Below are 26,981 nucleotides of genomic sequence, written 5' to 3'. Positions count from 1 at the left end.
CTGTACTGGTTGAACACATTCCTCACATACAGATGGTCTGAATTTGTGCCTTGGCAGCTTTTTGTAATATTTGCCAAATAGCAAAGCTGAGAACAAACTTCACTTTAGGTTCTTGGGGAGTAGTTGCCACTCAAAATAGAGAATGCTGGCTAGATGGATTGATGGTCTGACTCTATGAGATTGCTTTGTATTTTTAGTGTTAGGTTCTTTAATTTCCATTTAATTTAGCAATATGCTAATAGATATCCATTTTAAATGTGTAATATTTTCCAGTCAGATATTGATTTTCCAGTCTCGGAGTCAAACCACTCAACATTTTCCATGAATTACTTTGATTTCTGGCAGTTCTCATGCTTGAACGTGAGTGTGAACTTGTCTTGCTTGTAACAATAATGGTACATTTTATACTAAATTTTTCTTAGCACCATCAGTTTTAGACAGAGTGAATCACCATGTAAAGAAAAAGTGAGCATCTCATTACCATATGTAGTGCAATAAGAAAAACATGATGTCTGTTTAATTCATATGAAAGTGTGTTAAATCATCTAATTAATTCTAGCACAGATGTTCTGGGATGAAATTCAACTCATCAATGCAAGAACATCTTTGTGTCACACCCAATAATTGTTTTGTTGATGGCTAATATCAGTTGTTCTCACTGTTTCTAATTTGTCATATTATTGTTCTCTTTCCCTTTTCTCAACAATGGTAGCATATCTATAATATGCTTCCCCAGGACAGTGCTTTATGTATCTGATAGAGGGGACTGTGTGTGATCCATGAAAGTTAATGTTATATTTGTTTTTCTTGGAATAATAGACTAACAAGGCTATTTTCTGGAAACTGTTCATGTGTAATTTTGAACGTCACAGTGGAACAAAGGCAAAAGGGCAAATATACAGAAAATACAGTAATAAACTCCTTGGGTTTGAAGGTTTAATCTGAAGAATTCCTGCTTATCTTGCAGGAAGATAAATGTAGATTTGTCCTTAGTACAATATCTCTTGGTAAGATAATGGCAGAGAAAATGAGGACATGTTTCATTGTGAAGAAGTAACAGTGGCTGTTAGATTGATTCATTTAAAAGTTTATATCAATTAAATCAGAAGAATACTAATTTCTTTTCAGTCTAAAAGCCACACTTCTTGTTGAAGATATACTAAGTAATTACACTGACTGACTGACTGAGCCAGGGTAAAACTAAATTTGATTTACTTGCAATTTCAATGTAAGTCACATTACATTAATTAGAAACATTTATTATAGATAATATTTTTCCCGTTGGTCATATTACATTCAGTGACACCTTTTGGTAGATTCTGGGAAATATACTCAATGGTTTTGAGTTGCACGTGGATATGATGTTGTATTCCCCTGAAATAAATATTTCAATTTAATGAAGGAAAACCTGTTCTCATACTATTACCCTGCAGCTGTGATTGAAGTGTTCCTATACCGCTGATATAATAATAATAATAATAATAATAATAATAATAATAATAATAATAATAATAATAATAATAATAATAATAATTTTATTTCTATACCGCCCTTCTCCCGAAGGACTCAGGGCGGTGTACAGCCTATTAAAAACACAGAACAAAACAACAATTAAAATTTAAAATCATTAAATAATTAGGCTCCAATTAAAATCCCAGAAATTTAAAATACCCCAATTTAAAATCGTTATGTTAATAGCCCGGCCTGGCGGAACAACAGGGTCTTTAGTGCGCAGCGAAACACCCGGAGGTCGGAGATCTTACGTATTTCCGGGGGCAGTTCATTCCACATAACTTCTATGTGGCAACATGTACATTTGTCATTATAGCTACACAATGTGGGTGTTAACACAATATTGCCAAGGAATCTCATTGCCCAGGAAATTGGAATCAGCTTAAACTGCAATGCCTCAACCAGACCTTTCATAATTAATTTATTATAGAAGCACTAGTGAAAGTGAGGATGGATGAGTCTGAGATTTGGGCTTTTTTGTCCTAACAACTGTATACAAATAACCCAAACATACGTTTGCTCCAGAGAATTGCTGTTTATAAGACGAAACAACATAACAACAGTGTGATAAAATAAACAGATGGAAAGGGAGCATAAAGTAACCAGGAGGCAATTATGATTAACATTCTAGGCAGTCACAAGATAACAGATGCTGAGACATCACTGTTACAGATGAAGCAGCAAAAGAATGGTACAAGGACAGCCAATAATGTGGCATGATTCTCTCCTCCAAACCTCCCTTACATTACTGATACTGAATGCATGGACTACATAGGATGGATTGGACACATCCTTTTTAAGCTGAATCTTGACTCACTGTATCACCTATACGTCTCTTTGATGCCACCCCTATTCCTACAATTTTCATAGCTCTCATTCTGAAGAAAGAAGGATTTACAAATACTCTGAATAAAGTATTTACTTTATACATTGATTCCCTTGAACTTTTAAAACATTTACCAGTCAGCAGAATGAGGGCCAGAAAGTCTAAGGTCATACACAAGAGCCTGAAGCCAGACATCTTCATTATAGTAAAAATGCACAGTTGTTAAGCACTCCACCCACTGAGAGACAATCTGCTGTTAGTCTGATAGGGTACACAGGTTGCAAAAAGACATATAGACTGTACCTCAGGACTGTGGCTTATGAGTCTTAGAATTGCTGGTTTTCTGCTGTACTGTGACTTTTCCAGTATTTCAAAGAGCTGGGTCCTTGAATTTAGCCTTTGACTTTGAGCAACAGCTTAGATCAGGGGTGTCAAACTGGCTGCCCACAGGCCGGATGCGTCACATACAGGCCACATCCATCCCAGCTCCACGATGGGAAAAAAGATCACAAAACGTCACATGACGGCAATGTGACATTGTGAGTTTGACCCCCATGGCTTAGATGAAGTTGGACAAACAACCTGTTCTCCCCATTTTTCTTAATCCCAGTTTAGACAAAATTTATCTCAGTGCTTGAGAGGTGAATTATCACAAAGTCATAGTTAGCAAAAAACAATAGGGTTAAACTCTCTGATGCAAGAGGTTCAGTGATATGGTCCCTCTAGTTAGATCATTATTAACAGGTTTTGGATTAAATGTAATATGCTATATTTGAAAGTAAGAACCAGCTATAAACTGTAACAAAATATTTACCATTTTAAACCTTCTTTATTTCATTTGTTCTCAGTAATAGCAACATGATCTGAGTGGCTATAATTTAGCAGGATGTCTCTTCTGAAGGAATACAAGCATAAGGAAGAAAAACAATCTTGTCCTATCCCATTAGTCATGGGATAGCTAGCTATCCACCTGTAGTCTGAAGTGGGAAATGTGGCTAAGGGAAAAAAGCCATTAAGGTGAATCTATGTAGTTTGGAAGAATGTTTATTTTCTATGGAAATACAGGGCCTAAAATATAGAGGTTGTTCTGACCTAGGCTTCCTTAGAAAGTATAATGCAGTCTTAGTCCCGCCAAAACCTCTTTTAGTTACACAGCTGTGAATTATTGTCATTCACAGTCTGCAAGGCTTCACAAACAGTCCTTCAGGGGAATGTTTATTTTTTAAAAAAAAAAATAATCTTTATTTACATTTTCCATTTAAAAAAACAAAAAATAACAACACACCATATAAATAACATACAAGACAACATAACTAATAACAAACATATCTGCAAGTACATTATATTCCGAGGGAGACAGAACGACTTATATCTCTTTATACATCAATTAGGTCTATCCGACCTCACTTTGTTAGTATAATATAGGTTTCTCAGTAAATACCTTTCCTCTTTTCAATTGGGTTGTGGTTTTCTCTTCGCTAGCCAAGTATATAATTTTTCCCAGGATAAACATGTTTGAGTTTGATCTTTATCTTTTAATTTTTTAGTCAATTTATCTGCTTCCGCACAGTCCAAAATCTTTTTTATAATTGCTTCCTCCGATGGGATATTTTTATTTTTCCAAAATTGTGCGTATATCAATCTCGCCGCTATGATAATGTGTAGGGCTAGGTACCATAAGTCTTTTTTTATATTATCCAGTTTGGAGCCGAGCAAGCATGTCTCTGGTGCCCAATCAATCTTTTGGTTTACAATCTCATTAAGCCATTTTTTTTATTTTTCCCCAGAACTTAACTGCTTACGGGCATGTCCACCATTGATGATAATAGCTGCCTCTTTCCTGCCCACATTTCCAACATTCAGCCGATTGTCCAGTGAACATTTTAGCCAATCTATCGGGGGAAAGGTGCCACCTGTATATCATCTTATAGATATTCTCTTTGTATGCCGTGGATACTACTGACTTCATATTCTCCCACCAAATCCCTTGCCATTTGTCTAAGTGAATTGAGTAACCGAAGTTTTTCCCCCAAGCGATCATTGTATCTTTGATTATCTCCTCACCTATCTCTAATCTCTCTCTTTTTTTTATTGAAAGAGTTTTACAAATACAAATTTTCCCCCTATCTCTAATCTCATTAACAATTTATAACTTTTTGAAATCATGCCTTTTTCTTGTCCCATCAAAATTTTATCTAATTCTTGTAGATCCACATGTATATCTTTCCCATCTCTATCTTTCTTAAATTTAGATTGAATCTGTAGGTAGGTCCACCAGTCCACCTGTAGTCCTAGAGAATTCAATTCCTGTTTAGATTATAAATTTCCCTGTGCATTCAATAACACCTTATATATTAATTTCTTTGTCGGATTGTAGATTTTGGGATATGTCAGTGCTTCCACCGGTGATATCTAGCACAGTGTTTTAACATAATATTTTTTGCTAACCTTTTCCCAGTTTCGAATTAAGATGTTTCTTATATAATGTCTGGTAAACCATTTACTTTGTGGGTTACTGTCTCACCAGAGAGCCATATGCCAGCCCTGTTGTAGGTCACAACCTTCTAATTTAAGAAGACGATTGTTACCTAGGGTAATCCATTCTTTTACCCATACTAACAAAGCTGCTGAATAATTCTCCCAACATGGTAAGCCCAGGCCCCCTCTTTCTTTTATCTCCTGCATCATCTTTCTTTTAATCCGTGGCTTTTTCCCCTGCCAAATAAATTTAGTTATTATTTGGTTTAATTCCATAAAGAATTTTTTGGATAGGTTTGCTGGAGCCGTTTGAAATAAGAAATTAAATTTCGGTAGAATGTAGGATTTAACTGTTGTTACTCGTCCCAAAAGTGAAAGTTGAATTTTACCCCATTTATCTAAATCTTTCCTTGTTTGAATTAATAGTTTATTATAGTTGTCTTCTTGTATACTCGAGCATCTGCCAGATAGCCAAATTCCCAGGTATTTAATTTTGTTAACTACTTTCAATCCAATCACTTCCTGTAAGCTCCTCTTATCTTCCTCTGAAATATTTTTCGTTAATAATTTTTTTTTAATTAATCAATAATCCTGCGATTGCTCTAATTCCTCAATCAATTCTAATAAGTATGGGCCGGATTTTGTAGGGTCTTCTAAAATGAAAGCCATATCATCCACAAAGGCCTGGTTTTTGTATACCTGTTGTCCAATTCTAAGGCCTTTTATTCTTTCCTCATTCCTTATTTTTCGTAATAAGGTTTCTAGTGATAGAATAAATAATAAAGGGGATAGGGGACAACCCTGTCTTGTGCCTTTGCTAATAGAAAATTCTTCCGTCAAATCCCCGTTTATCAATAGTCTGGCTGTTTGTTTGGAATAAATCACTTTGATTGCGTTTATAAATCTCTGTCCAAAACCCATATATTCTAGCTGTAATAATATAAACTCCCAGTTGACCCTGTCAAATGCCTTCTGGGCATCTATGAAAACTAGTGCGACCTGTTTACCAGGATGATCTTCGTAATATTCCAGTATATTTAACATAATTCTCAGGTTATCTCGTAATTGGCATGATGGTAAAAACCCATTTTGGTCAATATGTATAAATTCATTCAGGAAGCCTTTTAATCTATTTGCTAAAATTTTTGTGAAGATTTTATAATCGGAGTTTAGGAGAGATATTGGTCTATAATTTTTTATATCTGTCACGGGGGGATCTTCTTTTGGAATTAAGCTAATATTGGCCTCTCTCCATGAGTGGGGAATTTCTGCTTTCCCCAGAACTTCATTAAATAAGTCTTTCATATGCTCTCCCATTATCTCAAACATTGTTTTATATAACTCCGCGGGGAGTCCATCTGTACCAGGTGTTTTCAGATTTCCCTGTTTCTTCACTGCTTTTTCAATCTCAGTTAAGGTAATTTCCTCTTCTAATAATTCTTTCATTAGATTGGGTATTTTAGGTAAATCCGAATTCTCCATTGTGGGGTGGAGACAGCAGCCAGAAGTGGGTTCAGCTCATGCAATCAGATGAAGGACTGAGCCTGTCAAAGCTAAATCCCGCCCCTGTTGCTAGGGGCTCCCAGCTTTGCTCAGTCCTTCAGACTGGACTGCAGTGTGGAATTTCTCTCCGTAGTTTTTCTAACCTTTCTTAATACTTTCGGATTCTTTTGGCTTTAAAAATTGGACTGTGAATACTGACTATTCTTCTGCTTGCTGGACGCCTGCTTATTTGAACAGTGAGGTGAATTTGCCTCCTGCCTGTTTCCTCCCCCCTGGACTGTTGACGATCATCCTTCCACTGGTCAGTAAGTGGGGATTGTGGAGCCTCGCGCTCCCGTGGGGGAGGTGGCGATTTTCGCTACTTGCTTTGACATCGACCTGCCCTAATTCTACTGAGCTAGCCTCATTACCACTGTGGAGTTGCTACTCTCCCTAACGTTGGTCGGGCCGCCATTTTGAGAGCCACTTTTGCTGAGGGAAAATTTCTTGCATTTTGAATTGCTGCTTGTCGGCTTTCACAGCCTCAGCTGATTGTCGGACCTGCCTTAATTAGCAGATCCCTGGCTGTTTCGCTCGCCCTTACTGGCTAGAGCAGCGTTTTCACCCCTCTGTCGCTTGGTCGGCTTTTGGGGTTTCCTGTGGAGTTTCGCGCTCCCGTTGCTGCTGGGGCACGTCCACCATTTTAATTCACTGCGCTAGTCGTGGTTTCTGGTGAGGCGCTTTCTGCTGCGGTCCCCAGGCTCTGAACTGTGCCACTGGTTCCTGTAGAGGCTTGGCCAGGTTTATTGCCTCCAGGGCATTTATATCACTACTGTGCCCTCTATATCCTTAACGCTGAGACACTAAGGTGTCCTGCTTAAAGACCCTTCGTCTTTCTGTGGCTGGCGGCCATTTTATTGAGGCATAGCTGAGGGCAGTCTGGGAGTAGCCATTTTGTACACCTCAAGGGCTCTCTTTAAGCGAGGCCCTTTCTTCTTCTGCCCAACATGCCTAAGGCAGTGGCTAAGAGCAAGCATGGGCGCAAGGCCGCGGTGCAACAACAGTCCCTAGACATCCACAGAGATTTGGGGACCAAATCCCTTTCTGAGGCTGACAACCTGGCTGTTTCCAAGTCCAAAAAGGCCCGTTCACATGACAAGGGCTCTTCTTCCATCCCATCACGTACTGAGCGACGCAGGGATAAAGTTCTGAAGCAGTCGTGCAATAACACCAGCAGTCTTCACTCACCAGCACCAGTGTCTCACTCTCTACTCCCTGAAGCAAGGCCTCATCAGTCTTCTCCTACACCGGATCAAATTTCACTTCAGGATTGCCCTTTGGACATTCATAGTGCGGACTTGTGGGGCTCTGGCCCAGTTGCTGCCTCTCTGGCACCTGCTCCTTCATCCCAGGCTCCACCTGCTCAGCCTCCTCCTGTCTCATCTTCTGCTCCGGTTCGTACTTCTACGGAAGTCGGACCGGCTACTGACCATATACAGACTGTTCTTAGTGCTGAGGACATTCAAAAAATGATTGCAGCAGCTGTGCAACAGTCTTTGGCTGCGCATAAATCTTCCAGATCCAAACACTCTGCGACCTTGTCGGTGGCATCAAACTCCTTCATCTCCTCGGCCGAGGACGACGAGGACGAGCTGTTGTCTATAGCGGAATCTCACTCTCCTGCTCCATCCTGTGTGAGCCGACCTTCAGCCTTTGGTGAGGCTGATTTCCAAGAACCAGAGTTGTCCGAAGACAAGGGTCTCCCTCCGGATCAACCTCCCTTTACAGGCCTTTTCCCGCAGGCTCTGTATAAGTCTCTCCTGTTTAAAGCCGTGAATACAGCTCAACTTGGGACTTCCACTCAACCTACTCCACCTACGACTGAGGGCACGCTAAATCCCTTATTTACAGAACCACCTAAACCTGTGACGGCCGTGCCTACTCCCCCTGTCTTTATGGACGTTATACGGAGGCAATGGTCCTCTCCTGCTACTGCTCCCATTCCATCCACCACGGATAGGAAGAACTTCTCCGTTTAATTTAATTTAATTTAATTTAATTTAATTTTTAATTTAATTTCGAATTTATATACCGCCCTTCTCCCTGAGGACTCAGGGCGGTGTACAGCCAAGATAAGAAACATAGAATACAAATATTAAAACATTTAAAAATATATATAAAATTTGGCCCAAAAAATTAAAAATCGCAGACTAATTAAAAGGATTTAAAAATTTTAAAATTTCTTCTTAAGCCAACCCGGCTTGCTGAAAAAGATAGGTTTTCAGGGAACGACGGAAGGCATTGAGGTCCTGGATTCTTCTTATCTCCGGGGGCAACTGATTCCAGAGGGTGGGAGCCCCCACAGAGAAAGCCCTCCCCCTGGGGGCCACCAGCCTACATTGTTTGGCTGATGGCACCCTGAGGAGGCCCTCTCTGTGGGAGCGCACGGGTCGATGGGAGGTCATCGGTAGCAGCAGGCGGTCTTGGAGATAGCTAGGCCCTATGCCATGGAGCGCTTTAAAGGTGATAACCAACACCTTGAAGCGCAGCCGGAAGACCACCGGGAGCCAGTGCAGCTCGCGCAGGAGTGGTGTTACATGGGAGCGCCATGTTGCTCCCATCACTACCCGCGCTGCTGCATTCTGGACCAGCTGGAGCCTCCGGGTGCTCTTCAAGGGGAGCCCCATGTAGAGAGCGTTACAGTAGTCAAGGCGAGAGGTGACGAGGGCATGAGTGACTGTGCACAGGGAATCCCGATCAAGAAAGGGCCGCAACTGGCGAATCAGGCGAACCTGATAAAAGGTCCCCCTGGTAACAGCCATCAGATGTTCCTCCAAAGACAGCTGCCTATCCAGGAGGACTCCCAGATTGCGAGCCCTTTCAGTGGGGGCCAAAGACTCGCCCCCAATAGTCAGTGATGGAGTCAACTGACTATATCGGGATGCCGGGAGCCACAGCCACTCAGTCTTGGAAGGGTTGAGCCTGAGCCTGTTCCTCCCCATCCAGATCCGCACAGCCTCCAGGCACTGGGACATCACTTCAAGGGCATCGTTGGGGTGGCCTGGGGTGGAGATGTACAGCTGGGTGTCATCAGCGTACTGGTGGTATCTCACCCCAAAGCCACGGATGATCTCGCCCAGCGGCTTCACATAAATGTTGAACAGAAGGGGCGAGAGGACCGATCCCTGCGGCACTCCACAAATGAGAGGCCTCGAGGTCGACCTCTGCCCCCCTGCCAACACAAACTGCGACCGGTCGGAGAGAAAGGAGGAGAACCACCGTAACACGGTGCCTCCCACCCCCAACTCTTCCAGCCGGTGCAGCATGATACCATGGTCGATGGTATCAAAAGCCGCTGAGAGATCTAATAGGACCAGAACAGAGGAATAACCCCTGTCCCGAGCCCTCCAGAGATCATCAACCAGCGCGACCAATGCCGTTTCCGTGCTGTGCCCAGACCTGAAACCTGACTGGAACGGATCCAGATAGGATGTTTCCTCCAGGAATTGTGGAAACTGTTGCGCGACCACACTCTCAACAACCTTCGCAATGAAGCGAAGGTTGGAGACAGGACGATAGTTAGCCAATATTGCTGGGTCCAGGGACGGCTTCTTGAGGAGAGGCCTCACCACCGCCTCTTTCAGGGCAGCGGGGAAGTGACCCTCACTCAAGGAAGCATTAATAACGCCCTGGAGCCAGCCTCGTGTAACCTCCCGGGAAGCCAGTACCAACCAGGAGGGACACGGGTCCAGTAAACATGTGGCCGCACTAAGTCTCCCCAAAATCCTGTCCACATCATCGGGAGTCACAGCATCAAACTCCTCCCAGATAACATTCTCAAGACTGTTCCTCATCACCCTGCCCTGATCTACCCAGTCAGAGTCCAAATCCCCCCGGATCTGAGCGATTTTGTCATACAGGTATTGTCCGAAATCCTCCGCCCTGCCTTCTAAGGGATCCTCCCGCACTCCCAGATGGAGCAGGGCGCGGGTCACCCTAAACAGGGCGGCCGGACGATTCCCTGATGACGCAATAGAGGCGGAAAAGTAGTTAGACTTTGCCGTCTTTATCGCCACTAGGTAGGCCTTAATATGCGACCTTACCAGTGTTCGATCAGATTCAGCGAGACTGGCCCTCCAACCGCTCTCCAGGCATCTTTTCCGGCGCTTCATTTCCCTCAGCTCCTCAGTAAACCAAGGAGCCACCCGGGATCGGCATCGGGTCAGAGGCCGCAAAGGCACAACTCGGTCCAAGGCCCCACCAGCCGCCCGATCCCAGGCGGCTACCAGGTCCTCAGCCGAGTCATGTGCTAGATCCTCAGGAAATGGCCCAAGCTCCGTCTGGAACCTATCAGGATCCATCAGGCGCCTGGGGCGGATCCATCTAATTGGGTCCGCCTCCCTGCGGCGAGGGGTCGCAGTTCGAAGATCTAGGCGAAGGAGTGAGTGGTCAGTCCATGACAAGGGTTCCATGTCTATATCCCCTATAACAAGACCACTCAACCACTGGCCAGAGACAAAAATCAGATCCAGAGTGTGACCTCCCCTGTGAGTAGGGCCATGAACTAACTGGGTCAGGTCCATGGCCGTCATGGAAGCCATGAACTCCCGAGCCACCTCAGACGTTTCACCGACAGATGGCAAGTTGAAATCACCCATGACTAAAAGCCTGGGTGTATCTACTGCCACCGTGGCTATCACGTCGAGTAGCTCAGGAAGGGCTGTTGCCACGCGGCAGGGAGCCAGGTACGTAAGCAACAAGCCCATCTGAACCCCACGGCCCCACCTCACAAGGAGGGACTCACATCCGGCTATCTGAGGCACAGTGGTCTCCCTCGGATCCAGATCCTCGTTAATAATAACCGCCACCCCCCCGCCCCTCCCCTGGGCCCTCGGCTGATGGAATGCTCTGAAGCCTGGTGGGCACATTTCAACCAGAGGGACGCCACCCTCCGGGCCCAACCAGGTCTCCGTAATACCCGCCAGGTCCGCTCCTCCCTCTTGTATAAGATCGTGAATGAGGGGGGCCTTATTAACCACGGACCTGGCATTGCATAACATCAGCCGAAGGCCCAGATCCTGAGTATCTAAGCCACCTAGTCTCCAAGAGGAGCCATGGGGACCGGGGCAAGCAATTGCTCTCAAACAGCGAGTGCGAGCCCCCAACACATGATATGGTCCCCTGCTCCCGCCATATCTGCCCCTCCCATCTACCGTGCTGATGGTACAAACCTCATAGGTATCGTCCCCCATCCCTTTCCCAGTCCCTCGACCAACACCTCCCAAATCGTTACCCTGTGCCGGGCTCGGCTCTGACCCTGGTGGATTTCCCCCCCCATCCCCCAGAGTCTTCTTCCCAATTTCTCTAGAAAGATCATTACAAACCCCCCTCCCAGAACCCCTTAAAATCTTAAAAAATTTCCCTAAAAAACCCCACAAATTCTTCCTTGCTCCATGCCATCTCTCTGGACTCCAAAGTCCGTCATCGAGATAGGCCCTCGATAATGTGGAGGGCCAAACCTGCGAGTGGGGAGAATCTCGCAGGGCGAGGAGTTCCGACACCGAATACATTTGTTACTGGGAGTAGTTATGGCTTATAACCAGGGGATCAACCATGATGATTTAAGAGTCCAACGGAAAAGTATATAAGTCTTAGGTAGTATACATTGGAAAACGCCACTGCCTTCATGGTTTCATCTGACTTGGCCTCCCTGCTTCAGGTTCCAACAGTGGATGCCCCTGTCACGGCATTACTTTCTCATTCTACAGTTCCGGGTGATCCTGAAGAAAACCTTCGCCCGGAAGAGCGTCGCTCCGACCAAGTTCTCCAACGGGCTCATCTTGCAGCTGCCTGGGCCATTTGATCGGCTAAGACGGCCTCCTTTTTTAACCGTTCGACCCTTCTCTGGCTTCGTCAGATCCAAGACAAACTATCCACCGAGGACAACAAATTCAGACAAGACATCAACAAAATTGTGGCGGCAGTACAGTTCTCGGCTGATGCAACGTTGAATGCAGCTCGCTTCGCATCCAAATCGTTAGCTTCTACTGTGGCAGCCCGACGCCTGGTTTCGCTGTGTCATTGGCCAGCTGACGCCCGGCATAAATGGCGGTTGGCCTCCGTTCCTTTTCTGGGGGAGAAGTTGTTTGGGGATCCATTGGAGGCCTTCCTAATAGAAACCAAGGACAAGAGAAAAGTATTACCCATGGCTTACCGTAGGGGGGCGTCCAGATACTCACCTTATTTCTCTCGTGCCCAACTTCGTCCTTCAGACGGGGGTTCGGGATCCTCTCGTGGTACGAATAATTTTGTTCCCAGGCAGAGGGGGTTTCAGAATAGACCTGGGAGGGGTAGGTCCTTTATGACTAGACGGCCCTTTCGAGGGGGAGGGGGTCATTCCATCCGTCACCGTCGTTAATAGTGCTCCCGTTCCTCCCGTGGGTGGCAGATTGGGCCTCTTTGCTGCTCTTTGGTATCGCACTACATTTGATTGCTGGGTCTGGGCTTCCATTCGATCTGGACTGGCCATCGAATTTGTCTCCACCCCTCCTTCTGTTTTTCTCCGCTGTCCCCGGTCGGGTAGCCCCGAGCGTAGATCCCTTATGGATTCGGCTATAGATCACCTCCTCTCCATCAGGGCCATCCAACATGTGCCCCAGAATCAATTGGGTCAGGGGTTCTACTCTTGGGTTTTCTTGGTACCTAAGTCATCAGGTGGGTGGAGACCTATTCTGGACCTTAAACATTTGAATCATTTTGTAGTCTATAGAAGGTTCAAAATGCAATCATTACGTTCTACCTTAGACGGTGTTCAGAGGGGCGATCTCCTCTGTTCAATTGATTTAACTGAAGCATACCTTCATGTACCCATTCGACCTTCCCATAGAAAATTCTTACGTTTCTACTATGCAGGGAATCATTTTCAGTATAGGGCTTTGCCCTTTGGTCTTTCCTCAGCTCCCCGTAGTTTCACCAAGATATTGGCAGCTTTAGCCACTTCTCTTAGGCTTAGGTCAATTCGTCTCCAGTGTTATCTGGATGACATCCTTATCATGTCTACTTCTACGCCTCAGGCCTATTCAGACCTTCACCTCACCATTCAGACCCTGGCTGCCCACGGTTTTTCCATTAACATAGAAAAAAGCCATCTCGTCCCCTCTACTAGAATCACACACCTGGGGGCGGTCATTGATTCTGGCGAGGGCAAGGTCTATTTATCCGGAGAATGCCAGGAGGGATTGAGGACTCTAGCGGCTCAGGTTAGTCGGGAAAAACGTGCTTCCCCTTTGCTTCTATCTAAATTGTTAGGAAAGATGGTTTCGGCCATTGATATTGTTCCCTGGGCCAGACTGCACCTGAGAGACCTTCAGTTGTTTCTTTTGCCTTTGCAGAAGGCGGGGAAAGGCACCTCGTCGACCAGAATTTCCATCCCCAGGGAGGCGTTGGCGTCTCTTCAATGGTGGCGCTCTGAGGCCATTGCCAAGGGCTGCTTTTTCCTGGACCGTCGCTGGGTTGTTGTCATCACCGACGCCAGCAAATACGGCTGGGGCGCTCACTGTGAAGCACAGGTGGCTCAGGGCACGTGGTTGGCCACCGAAGCCTCCCGCAGTATAAACTGGCTAGAACTACGAGCTGGCGTTCTCGCTCTCCGGGCTTTTTGTCATCTGGTGGCCGGAACACATGTGTTGGTTCTCACCGACAACGTTTCAACAAAAGCTCACATAAATCGCCAGGGGGGCACCAGATCCTGGTTGCTGATGTTGGAAGCCAGACGACTTTGTCTTTGGTCAGAACACTACTTGATCTCCCTGAAGGCGGAGCACATTTCAGGAGAGGCAAACGTACGAGCGGATTGGCTCAGTCGCCAGTCGATAGACCATTCCGAGTGGCATCTGAATTCCTGTATCTTCCAGAAGTTGATGAGTCACTTCAGCAATCCTATAGTGGACCTGTTCGCTTCACCTCAGAATGCACAGCTCCCCAGATTTTTCTCCCGTTTCTGGACGCCTCAGGCGGAGGCAGTGGATGCTCTGCGCTCCCCGTGGCCTCCGGGTCTGCTTTTCGCATTCCCGCCAATTCCCCTCCTTCCGAGGGTCCTCCGAAAGATTGTTCTGGAAAGGGCGGAGATCATTCTCATCGCCCCTCATTTGCCACGGAGGTCATGGTTCGCCGACCTCATGCACTTATCAGTGGCTCCTCATTGGACACTTCCGTGCCCATCCGATTGCCTCAGTCAGGGGCAGATTCTGCATCCGGACCCACTGTGGCTGAGACTGACCGCTTGGAGATTGAGTGGTGCGATCTTCAACGAGACGTCCCTCCTTCAATAATTTGAACTATCCAGGCCTCTCACTGTCCCTCCACGAATTGAATTTATTCATCAACGTGGCGGGCATTCTGTACGTGGTGCTCCTCCCAGGACATCTCACCACTGGAGGCTTCAGTGATACAAATCCTGAGGTTTCTTCAGGCGGGCTTGGACAAGGGGCTCTCGCCCAACACCTTACGGAGGCATGTGGCAGTGATTTCGTCTGTTTTGACTTACAACTCTCCCCAACCTTTGTCTCACCAGCTGCTTATACGACGTTTCCTACGGGGGGCCACCAACTTGTGTCCCCCGGTTCTTCATAGATATCCCACTTGGGACCTTTCGCTTGTGTTGAACTCTCTTACTGAGCCACCATATGAACCATTGCGGACGGTCAGTCTACGTCTTTTGTCATACAAAGTGGCTTTCCTGGTGGCTATAACGTCTGCTCGACGTATTTCGGAGATCGCTGCGCTTTCTATGAGGGATGATTTGTGTGTCTTTCATGTGGACCGGGTTGTCCTGCGGCTCGACCCCACCTTTGTGCCTAAGATTAACTCTCCTTTTCACCGTTCACAGGAACTGGTTCTTCCAGACTTCTGCCCTCACCCGTCTCATCTGTTAGAACGTCGATGGCACATGCTGGATGTCCGGAGGGCTCTTCGGATCTACTTGACAAGGACTGCGGACATTTGTCGGTCTGAGTCATTATTTGTGTCCTTTCTCCCTGCTTCGCTATGTGCCAAGGTGTCGTCGTCGACGATTGGCCGTTGGATCCAGTGCATGATTGCTACAGCGTACGAACTTCGTTCCTTACCGCCTCTGGCCATGGTGACGGCACACTCGACGAGAAGTGCTTCAACCTCAGCGGCCTGGTCCACGCAGGCTTCGCTACTCGAAATCTGCAGAGCGGCTACCTGGACCTTTCCTTCCCCCTTTATTCATCATTATAAGATAGACAAATTTGCTTCTGCAGAGGCTGCCTTCAGGCGGAGGGTTCTCCAAGGAGTTCGGGGGGACGGGGAGTTGCTCGCCCAGACTGTTCCCTCCCTAGACTTGGGACGTTGATCTTGGGTATGTCCCACTTCTAGCTGCTGTCTCCATCCCACAATGGAGAAGGGGCGTTGGTCTTACCTGACACACACCTTCTCGTTGGGTAGAGACAGCAGCCAGTCCCACCCTGTCAGTCTGGACATTAGTATGTTTATTCTTCTGTTTTTTATTCCACATGTCAAGCCTGTCTTCATCCTTCACAAAGCTGGGAGCCCCTAGCAACAGGGGCGGGATTTAGCTTTGACAGGCTTAGTCCTTCATCTGATTGCATGAGCTGAACCCACTTCTGGCTGCTGTCTCCACCCAACGAGAAGGTGTGTGTCAGGTAGGACCAACGCCCCTTCTCAATATAATTTTTTGTCACCTCTGTTAAGATTTCTTCTTTTTTGTATAATTCTTTATAAAAATCCACTGCAATTCTTTCCTTTCCTCCTTTATCTTTTATTAAATTTCCCACCTTATCTTCTAACTGATCAATTCGTCTGTTCTGTTTTTCTTTTTTGAGTCTATATGTAAGCCATCTTCCTAATTTATTAGCTGATTCAAAATGTTTTTGTTTTGCTGCTTTTAGCTTATCTTTCAGTTTATCCAATTCTAAAAGATTAAGCTGATGTTTTAACAGTATTATCTGTTCCTTCACCTCTCTAGCTAGTGGGTTATCTTGTAGCTGTTCCTCAGCCTTTGTTAGTTTATTTATTAGATCACCCCTTTCTTGTTCTTCTTTTTTATGTTTAATGGCCATATGTTTTACAATAAGACCTCTTATAAAGGCTTTAGCAGCATCCCAAATTGTTTGAAGTGGCATTCCCGGTGTCTTATTCTCTTGAAAGAAAAGGGTTATTTCTGTCTTAAATTTTGTGTGAATTCAATTTCATTTAAAATCTCTGATCTCATCATCCACCTTCTTCTATTTTTCCCCTCTTTTTTTAATACAGCTAGTACTGGATTATGGTCCGCCCAATCATTCGGTAAAATTCTAATTTCTTCTACTTGGGAATTAAGTTCTTGTGTCATCCAAATCATGTCCAATCTGGACCACGATTTGTGTCTGGGAGAATAATAAGTGAATTGCTCTACATTCCGATTATGTTCACGCCAGGTATCTTTCAGTCCTAATTCGTCTCTCATTTCCTCACAAATGGCTGGAGAATTCTTTTATCTTTTCCTCTATTTCTTTTTGGGGAATTTTCTCCTGTTTTATAATCCTGAGTCCTATTGCTAACTGCATTAAAATCACCCATGAGACATACTTGCTCGTATTCCAATTCTCAAATTTCTCTTCTTAATCTTCGGAAGAATAATGTTTGTTTAGTATTGGGGGCGTAAATTCCAATCAATAAAATCTTATTTTGCAATAATTCCACCTCCAATATTAGCATCCTTCCCTCTTCATCTGCGAATATTTGTTTCGACGAGAGATATTCTTTTACAAATATTGCTACTCCTCTTTTTCTCTCCTCTGAATCCGCTACAAATAATTTCCCTGCTTTGGGGCATTTCAATAAATTTGTTTGTGACAGTTTAATATGAGTCTCTTGTAAACATGTTATATCCGCTTTGGCTTTAGTAATTTTAGCTAAAATACGTCTTCTTTTGGTCAGGGCATTGAGACCATTGACGTTCACCATCAGTAATCTCACTCCTTGATTCATTTCTATCTATTTAATCCCTTTAGTTTTAACTGCTAATCTAGTCTCTACCCCATATTCTTCTACTCCTCCTTCTTCCCCCTTCCTCCCATTTCGTTTCCCCTTTCCGTAATACGCTTGTGCTCCTCTCTCATTTTTCCACTCCTCTTTCTGATCTCTCTGACTCTCTTTGACTACTTCTTTGTCTCTTTCACTTTCATCAGATTCAAAAAAAAATTCGCAAAATTCCTGTGCATCATGTATGTTCTCAATTTTAATTTTCCGCTCTTGCCATGTCACCAAAAGTCCTTCTGGTAATAACCATCTGTACGGCACATTGTGTTTCCTCAGTTGTGTAGTTATGAATTGGTAATTATGTCTCTGCTCTCTCACTCTTCTGGGGATCTGTTTCAAAATTGTGATCTGACGTCCTTTGTATGTAACACTCTGATCCCTGGCTTTGTGGAGAGTTTCATCTCTTAACGCCTTTTTAGTTAGCCTCACATGTATTTCTCTGGGCAGGTTATGACGTCTCGCATAATTGGTATAGACACAATATGCTTCATCAATATCACCACAGACTTCTTCTTTTTTCCTCCCCACTACCTCTGCAATTACTTCTCCCACAATTTCATCCAGCTGTTCCTCTTTGTCCTCGACCACGTTTTGGAGACATAAGAAAAAGGTAGATTTCTCCATCTCTAAGAAGACTACTTCGTCCTCAAGTTTCCCCACTGCTTGCGCACATTTCTTTTCGCATTTATCAATCTGGGTTTCAACTCTTTCTGTAGTTTTTTCCACCTCTATCAATCGCTCCTCGTGTTCTGAAATAGTTGTTCTCATTTCTCCCAAAGTCTCTTTTATTTGTACAATTTCTCCTCTTAGTCCGCTTATCTCCACTTTCAAATCATCAAAGTTTTTAGAAATTGATTCTTGATTTTTTTCCATTATTTCTTGGATGTTTTGAAACATCGCCTGCATTCCTTGCATCGTGATTGGTTTTTCTGCTATTGGTAAATTTTCTGATGATTTCCTTAATCCTGGAGGCGTTGTTATTGGAGAAGATGCCACAGTAGAGGCTATATGTTTCTTCGCCACTTTTGTGGATTTCACTGTGGTAGACATATTGGCTAAGCAAAGAAGGTTTTTCCAAATTATCATGCACAGATATTATTTAAATTACTTAAATTAACACTCCCCTTTAACTAAGCTCTTACTGTTATTCAATCACAATTCTATATAATTATTAATCAATTCTAATTTAACTTATCTATCCACAATTAAGTACAATCTAAACGTATATATATGATACTAAATAGTAAATCAAAACAGAAAAAAGCAAGCAAAAGGGTGAATAGTCAATCAATTAATCAATAATCACTATATACAATTAATAGATATTAAAAATATTGAAAGAGCATATATAAGTTATTAATTAACTCTTCAGGTGGGTGTTAATCTCCAGTCACACTTTGATTAATTCAGTTCATTAGAGTGATTAAATTACACTGGAAAGGGCTCACTATTAAGGCTCCTGGAAGGGGGTTCAGGAGAAGAATTACCCCCTGATCATCACCCACTTCATACAATTAGTAGATCCAAATTTATTGTTCTTTTATTTGTTGTAATTCAATACGCCAATTGATTCGTACTTCCGTTTCCTTCCAAATCCACAGCAGCAAGATGATTAAAAAGTTAGTGAGTAAAAGCTTCCTTCACTTGGTAATCTCAGCTGCCGCTATTATCTCCAGTTGCTGTAGCGTCCCTTTAATTTTTAAATCAGTCGCTTTCTTGTTTCTTCCCTATCTCGTTCCGTCCCATCTCCCCGTACCGGTCAAAAGGAAACGCAGCGTCATTGGCTTTGGGGGCGCTGTTTTCACAGCCCTCTTCCTGTCCTCCGGATCCTCGGAGCTCACGCTTCGTTGCGGCGAGGGGTCACACTCCCCCTCCTCACCTCCAAAGAAAGCCCCTCTGCTCTCCCAACCTCTCCGGGGCTGAGAATGGCAAAAAAAGGCACGGAATGTCTGGAAAATCGTTCGTCGCTGCAGACCTAACGCAGCGCCGATCTTTCCGCCCTGACAGCTGCACCGGAAGTCTCCTTCAGGAGAATGTTTATAAACATCTACCTTATCTCCCTTGGAATGCTGCTAGAGAACAAATTGCCAAATGCAGGGAAAGGCCAAATTTGGCACAGAGTCAAACAGAACTTTTCAAAGCTTGAACTGACCAGATGAACTAATTGCTTCCTGCAAAAGCTCATGTCCCATTTGCTCCTCTTTTATGTCATATGGGAGGGGCCCACCATCTCCAAGCCTTACTCCCAAGTCGACCCTGTTTTCTTAATTGTTCTTGTCTTCTGGCAGCTCTGCGTATGTGCACACTGGGAACAGGCTCCCGCTGTTCTTCTGCCTTGCTGATGTCAGACTCTGGTGCTCCGGAGACTCTGGAGGCAGCACATAACTATCAGATGGCCTTGGCCCCCTCTCTGCCTCTAATGCAGAGCCCTTGTCCAAGCTTTCCCCAGACCCCAGGACTGGCCCAAGTTCCTCTCCAACCTCCTCACTGTCCGAATCTGCTGCCAGCTCTGCTGGCTGCCGCCGGGCCACAACAAAGGTATCTCCCTAGAACTATTTCTATTTTCTGGTATAGGATTCCAGCCATGAGTTTAAATTGTTCAACCAGTCATTATTGTTAGTTCTAATAGACTTCTAATAGAACTTAATTAATCAAAACAAATGTGGATATGGGAGCTAACATGGACCTCCTCTTCCCCCATTTTGATGTGTTATGTGGATCAGAGGGAAAACAGAGATAAAAGATTGGGGCAGTTTTATAGGGACTTCCCCGCATATGGGTTAGAAAGATCCACCATCGCTAAATGTTGTTCCAATTTGATTATCATGGAGCATAATATAATCCTACATGGCATCTTTATTCTGTCTTATAAACATCTATTCCATTAACACAGGTCCTACATAAATCACAGCACTGAGGGCAAAATATATATAAATACATTTTAATCTTTGTTTTTCTTATTACAAGGGGACATAGGCAGTCATGCCCAGTTTTGAATAAATCTAACCTCTTCCTCACGTTCCCATGCCCCATTGCATGCTGTTTACAAGAATGCATACCCCGCCCTGCAGTTCCTTGAATTAATTAATGTTAGAATTGAAGTCATGGCTTCTAGTTTTCCAGCTTTTCCCCTTAGTATTCCTGGCCAGGAAGGCTCACTGACTGTCCTATTTGCCTGTGAATAAGAAACAGCTAACCAAGCACTTACGTTTTTGTAGTTCTGCAGACGAGGGATATTAGGATTGTGATCATAGCATCAGGTCCATCTGCAAGAATAGCAGATGCATGAAAATCCCAGCGACCTAGAAAGCAACAGTTTATGTTCCAGACATTAATGGCTCTTTTACTTGTGTTTAGCAGCAAGAAATACTGACACAATCAATTTGCCTTATTCTTGACAGAACTGAAAGATATAGAGTGGATAGTTACAAACCCATATAACACAAGGAGATATGAAGAAAAGTTCATATCCAGACATATTCCCCTCTTCTCTAGTAAAATCTCTTTTTCATTACATATGTTATATATTACATTTGTGGGGGGTGGGGGAGAAAGAGAATGATAAATAGTCTCAATTTTAAACATTTTTAAAAATTGGATGCAATTTTGCAACACATATTCATGTTATCTACAGAGAGCTATGGAGAATGAAATATTAAGAAGCCACTACCACAACAAATAGGACAGGAGCTTTCGCTGAGCCCTAGGAGAAGACATAGTATTTGAAAAAGATTCAAACTGATTCCTCTCTGACTCACCTGAGTATAAGAGGGAGGGGAGGAAAATAATAGACAGGTTTGCCAGATTCTAGGCATCTATATAACACATCTCATTAAAACTTGATTCTAATCTTTTTGTGGACACAGATTTGGACAATCACAAAAGACTGACCCTATCTTAGAATAATGAACACTATCATATGGAATAAAAAGTCAAGCCTTAACAGCCATATAACATTCAAGCAAAGTTGAAGAACCTCTCAATGGACAAATAAAAACTGAAAGAGGGCTTGGTAGATGATAAAGGCAGAATAAATAACATAGCAAGACACAGACATTATGGTTAGCAATCCAACTAAAATGTGCAGGACTGCACTGATTTGCTGTGTTCTGATGCTGCCCGCAAAAGCATCTGCATAAGCATACAATCATAGGTCTAGAAGGTACCTCAGAGCTCTTCTAGTCCAACCCCCTGCTCAAGGTAGGATTCTTACATCATCCCAGTGAAATGGTACTCTAGTGAGAATCCACAAATGTAGTAGGGAAGCTATTCCACTCATTATTTGCTCTTACTGTCAAGAAAATTTCTTGTTACTTCTAGGTTTTATCTCTCTTTGACAAGCTTCCACCCATTACTTCTTGTTTTTCTCTCTGGTGCCCTAGAGAATAAATCAATCCCTTCTTTTTTGTATGAGATTCCTTCAAATACAGAAAGACAGTTATTATGTCCCCCTGATCCATTTGTTTGATAGGCTAGACATTCTTAGATTCCGCAGCCGTTTAACATACAATTTAGCCTCCAGACCTTGCACACTTTCCAGGATCTCTGGACTTCGTTGCTCATCTCTGCACCCTTTCCAGGATCCCAACCTCTTTTTTGTACTGTGGTGACCAGTACTGGATGAAGTATTCCAAGTGTGGTCTCACCAGCATGGTGTAAAGCGATAGTATCATTTCTCATTGTCTTGATGCTATGTTGATGCATCCAAGACTGCATTGGCTTTTTTGGCTGTAGCAATACACTGATGGATAGGTATTTTCTTACTAATTCCTTGCCTGTTTTGATTTGTACACCTATTTTATTTCTGTCACTGTTGCTTGGAAAAGGTTGGACTCTTTTCCCTTTTGCAAAAAACAGATACAAAGAAGGAATTAAACAGTTCTGCTTTCTCACTGCTGCCTGTCATCTATTTCCATTAGTAGGCTTATCATTTCCTTGACTTTTTTCTTGTTCCTTATATATTGAAAGATTATTATTATTAGTGGCATTGGTTGCTACTTTTAACTCATTCTGGGCCTTGGTTTTCCTGTCTCCCTCCTTGTAGAATAGATTCAGGCTGTTTGTTGGTATTCTGCTGTATTTTTTTATATATATTTGACCTTTTTTCCCTCAATTTCTCAGAGAGCTCTTAAGCAACTATGCTAGTCTCATCTGATCTCTTTTCTTTTTCTTTCTCTGTAGTATTGTTTTTGCTTGGGCCTTCATTATCTCATTTTTCAGAGTTTTCCAAGCATCTTGAATGCTTTTCCTTTAAGGATATCCATCTGTGGAATTCTTCCTACTCTCTCTAATAGCTTGTTGAAGTCTTAAAGAAAAACATTAGTCTAGCTTGGTTTAATTATCTGTAGTTGCAGTATGGTGAATTCAAGTATGTGATGCTTGCTCTGTCCCAAAGTTCTTATAACTTCTTTGGTCAGTTTTATCAGAATGACAAAATGGGTATCATGAATAGCAATAGCACTTAGACTTATATACCACTTCACAGTGCTTTACAGCCCTCTCTAAGCGGTTTACAGAGTCAGCATATTGCCCCCAACAATCTGGGTCCTCATTTTACCAACCTCAGAAGAATGGAAGGCTGAGTCAACCTTGAGCTGGTGAAAATTGAACTGCTGAACTGCTGGTAGCCAGCAGAATTAGCCTGCAGAATTAGCCTGCTTTCTAACATTGTGCCACCATTTATCAACTTACATATGTGTGATAAATTGATGCATTTAACAAGCATGTGTCATGATGCTCATTTCTTCATTTGTCCCCCTTCCCCACCTGCAGATGACCATGGTTGCCTGCACCCTTTTTAACACTGCACACACAGATGCACCCACTATGAATATGTGGTAGCTACATTACCCTAGATGTGCTTCACTTATCCACACACCTTTGAAGAAAGATTCAAGAGCCGGAGAGGTCAAGTAAGGAAGCAGCAAATTGATTCTTACTTTCCTCTATATGCAATAGTTGCTGTAATGGACCTGTAAGCAAACTCTGCTCTGGACTACTTATCATGAAGTCCTATCAGTAAGGGACTACCTGGTACACAGATGTTCCCAACAAACCCATATGTGATGACAGTTTTTAAATGGTTAGATCCCTTGCCAGGGATTTTTTTTTTTTAAAATACAAAGCAGAAGCAACCATAGTCTTGACAAAAAAACCACAGATAATTCAAGCTGGTGGTTTTACAAGGCCTTATTAGGCAAAAGTGAAGTCTTCTTTCAGTTGACCTCAGTTCTTGGTGACAGCATGGGCAATACATCTATTTTTTTGGCAACCATATAGTTTAGTTAGTTTAGTTTAGTTTATTAGATTTGTATACCGCCCTACTCCCGAAGGACTCAGGGCGGTGAACAGCCATGAAATAAAACATATAAATACAAAATTTAAAATAGAAATAAAACAAGTTAGATGAATTTGGCTGAACCATATTTAAAACCCCAATAATTTAAACCAAATTTAAAATTCCCATTTAAAAGAGGAGAAGTTTAGGTCAGGCCGGCTTGCTGGAATAGGAACGTCTTCAGCGTGCGACGGAAGGTACGCAGATCCGGAATCCTCCGTATCTCGGGGGGGAGCTCGTTCCAGATAGTAGGTGCCCCCACAGAGAAGGCTCTCCCCCTGGGGGCCGCCAGTCGACATTGTTTGGCCGACGGCACCCGGAGGAGCCCCTCTCTATGGGAGCGTACTGGTCGGTGGGAGGCTATTGGTGGTAGCAGGCGGTCCCGTAGATAACCAGGTCCTAAGCCATGGAGCGCTCTAAAGGTGATGACCAAAACCTTGAAGCGCACATATAAGGATAGTTTGTCATTATCTCCATCTATTTTTTAACTTCCTAGTCTAGCAAATAGCCCTCCGATTTCTTGGTGGTCTGCCATCCAATTATTAACTTAATCCATTCGTGCTTATTTTGTGCACAGGAGAAAACGGCATTTGAATAGGCAAACAAAATTACCCCTTCTGTCTAAATATTCACCCAGTTCTGACATGCCCTTTCTCTAAGAAAAATAAATTGCTAATTCAGCCATGAAATACTAGGACATCCTAACATATAGTAAGTAAGTAAGTAAGTAAGTAAGCTTTATTGCGGTCAGAGACCAAATTAAAATAGACAAAGAAAGGGAGCATATTTTACAAATATGGATAGATCGTGGGACAGTACACCATCTACTGCCCTAACATATAGTTTGTCATAACCCAATCATATTTTTGCTATACTAATTAAATGTATGATGTAATTTGAATATGTCTATGCATATTTAGCATATTTCACATCTGGTACTAATCAATATATCAGTTTAGTGCTTTGGTTGAATTGTGTGCTGGTACCCAGTCTAAACGAGTTCCTAAAAAAATTGTCCTCCATAGATTAGTTAGCTGGTTTTTCTTGAAGATGCATAAAACTTTACAACTTTATAATGGATACTAATTTTGGTTTAGATAGTTAGCTATCAATGGTTAATCTAAGCAGGTAGCATTGTACTAGTTATAAACAAACATTTTTTTAATTCTTATGAACCTCTTTTAGATTTGTTCCTTTTCAGGTTTGTCCTTTATTTTTTTTCATGAAAATATGGCCATTGTACCCATAGGTGTGAAGAAGACGTCTTTCAAGGATGCACTCTTGCCATTCTTAATCTGTTCCCTGATTAACTTCCAAGAAACCTAAGGATTCAGAATCAGAATAGAGCTGGAAAGGAGCTTGGAGGTGGTCTAGACTAGCCTGCTGCTCAAGCAGATCCTGTATTATTTCAGACAAGTGACTGTCCAGTCTCTTCTTAAAAACCTCTAGTGATGAAGCACCCATAACTTCTGGTGGTAAGCTGTTTCACTGGTTAATTGTTCTCACTTTTAGGAAGTTTCTCCTAATTCCAGATTGCTTCTCTCCTTGATTCATATCCATCTATTGTTTCTTGTCCTGCCTTCTAGTGCTTTGGAAAATAAATTGACCCCCCTCTTCTTTGTGGCAGCCTCTCAAATACTGGAATACTGATATCATGTTCCTCCTTAGTCCTTCTTTTCTCTAGACTAGCCAAACCCAAATCCTGCAACTGTTCTTCATAATTTTGTCTCCAGGCCTTTAATCATCTTAGTTGCTCTTCTTTGCACTTTTTGCCAAAGTCTCAACATCTTTTTTGTAATGTGACCAAAACTGGATGCAGTATTCCAGGTGTGGCCTTACCAAGGCTATATAAAGCAGTGCTAATACTTCACAGGATTTTGATTCTATGCCTCTGTTTATACACTCAAGGATTGTATTAGCTTTTTTTGGCTGCTGCTGCACACTGCTGACTCATATTTAGGTGATTGTCCTCTAGGTCCTCTCAGTTACTGTTTTTGAGCCAGGTTTTGCCTAATCTGTACTTGTACCTTTGGTTTTTCCAGCCTAAGTGTAAAACTTTGCTTTTCTCCACATTCAATTTAAAAAATAAAAATAAATAAATAAATTTTGTTGGATAAGGCCCATTTTCAGTCAATGAATCAGATATTCTTTTTCTTGTCAGCTTCCACAATGTTGGATTTGATTTAATACTTTGAGTCCCATTATGCCAAAAAAGATACATGTCTCAATATCTGTACTGCATGGGAAAATCATATCTTCTTTTCTGTAAATGCTAAATGCCCAAAGAGTGTGAAGAGTACTGATTATTGATCTACTTCTACTTGCTTTGAGTTTTTGAAAATAAAGTTGAGTAAGAGACCCAGTCTATTTCCTCATCACAACACAAATGTGACAATTCTCTTTAACAGGGATATGTTTGTAATTCTAATATTCCTTGGTGAAAGTACTCTACTCATAGAAGAAGAAGAAAATAAATGAAACCTCAGCAGAGAATAATTTATCTTTGAATCCAATTCTCAAATAATTAACACCTGCCCTTTGAGCTGTGGACAAAGGGATTTCATATTCATTTTGTTGAGAGATTGATTTGAGATCAACCAGGCAAAGCTGTTTGATAAGTCCCGTCTCCCCCCCCCCAACTTGGTTCTGCAGAGGAAGTGATTCTGCTATCTGCCCAATCAATTATGCAGGCAAAATGAATTTCATCATAATTCTGTCAACAATAGGCTAACTTGCTCTAAATTATTCGTTCAGCAAAATAAATTAACTTGAAATCCTTTTGTCTACAGAACAGATTTAAGCATTTAGGACAGTCTTGTAAATAGCCTCTACTGTTAGTTTAGCGTGTGCAATACCAATATGTGCCTTAACTGATCTTCAGTCTTTCTGAATAGAAAGATAGGCTTTAGAAAGGATGCAGGCCCAAACAAAGGTAGCTCATCCAAAATAATGAATGAGAGCAATGAGCAGCTGGACCTTGCGATTATATCTGTTTCCCCCTCAGTGCCCACTTCTCTTCCCCCTTTTTTTATTTAATCACAGGCAATTGGCAAGCAGAGCTTGACATGGGTTATAATTGTAGCATTCCCTGGCAGATCAGTCTGTCAGTCATTCAAACAAGCGTGCTTGATCCTCCGAGTACAAGCCTGACAAAGACAAAGCTGAGCATGAAAGAGCAGCTTAATGAGGGACTGTCATGCGAATGTCCTTGTGAGCTTTATGTTAAGGTAAAAAAAAACAAAACCTGTTTCTCTCTTTTTAAATTACGTCCATATTGAAATA

General features: G+C 43.0%; 1 protein-coding gene across 1 annotated transcript in view; it reads right to left on the bottom strand.

The window, feature by feature from the left end:
• Positions 1-20,664, bottom strand: part of LOC117675273 (uncharacterized) — a 176,914-nt gene extending 156,250 nt beyond the window's left edge. Inside the window, exon 1 of the mRNA XM_034433755.3 lies at positions 20,571-20,664. The gene's annotated coding sequence lies outside the window, so the exon portion shown is untranslated. The remainder of the gene's footprint in view (positions 1-20,570) is intronic.
• Between the last annotated feature and the right edge of the window lie 6,317 nt (positions 20,665-26,981).

This window comes from Pantherophis guttatus, chromosome 1 (assembly GCF_059756535.1).
Source record: "Pantherophis guttatus breed Tessera chromosome 1, ASM5975653v1, whole genome shotgun sequence".
Classification (NCBI taxonomy): Eukaryota; Metazoa; Chordata; class Lepidosauria; order Squamata; family Colubridae; genus Pantherophis; species Pantherophis guttatus.
This window is presented reverse-complemented; position numbering and strand designations above follow the sequence as displayed.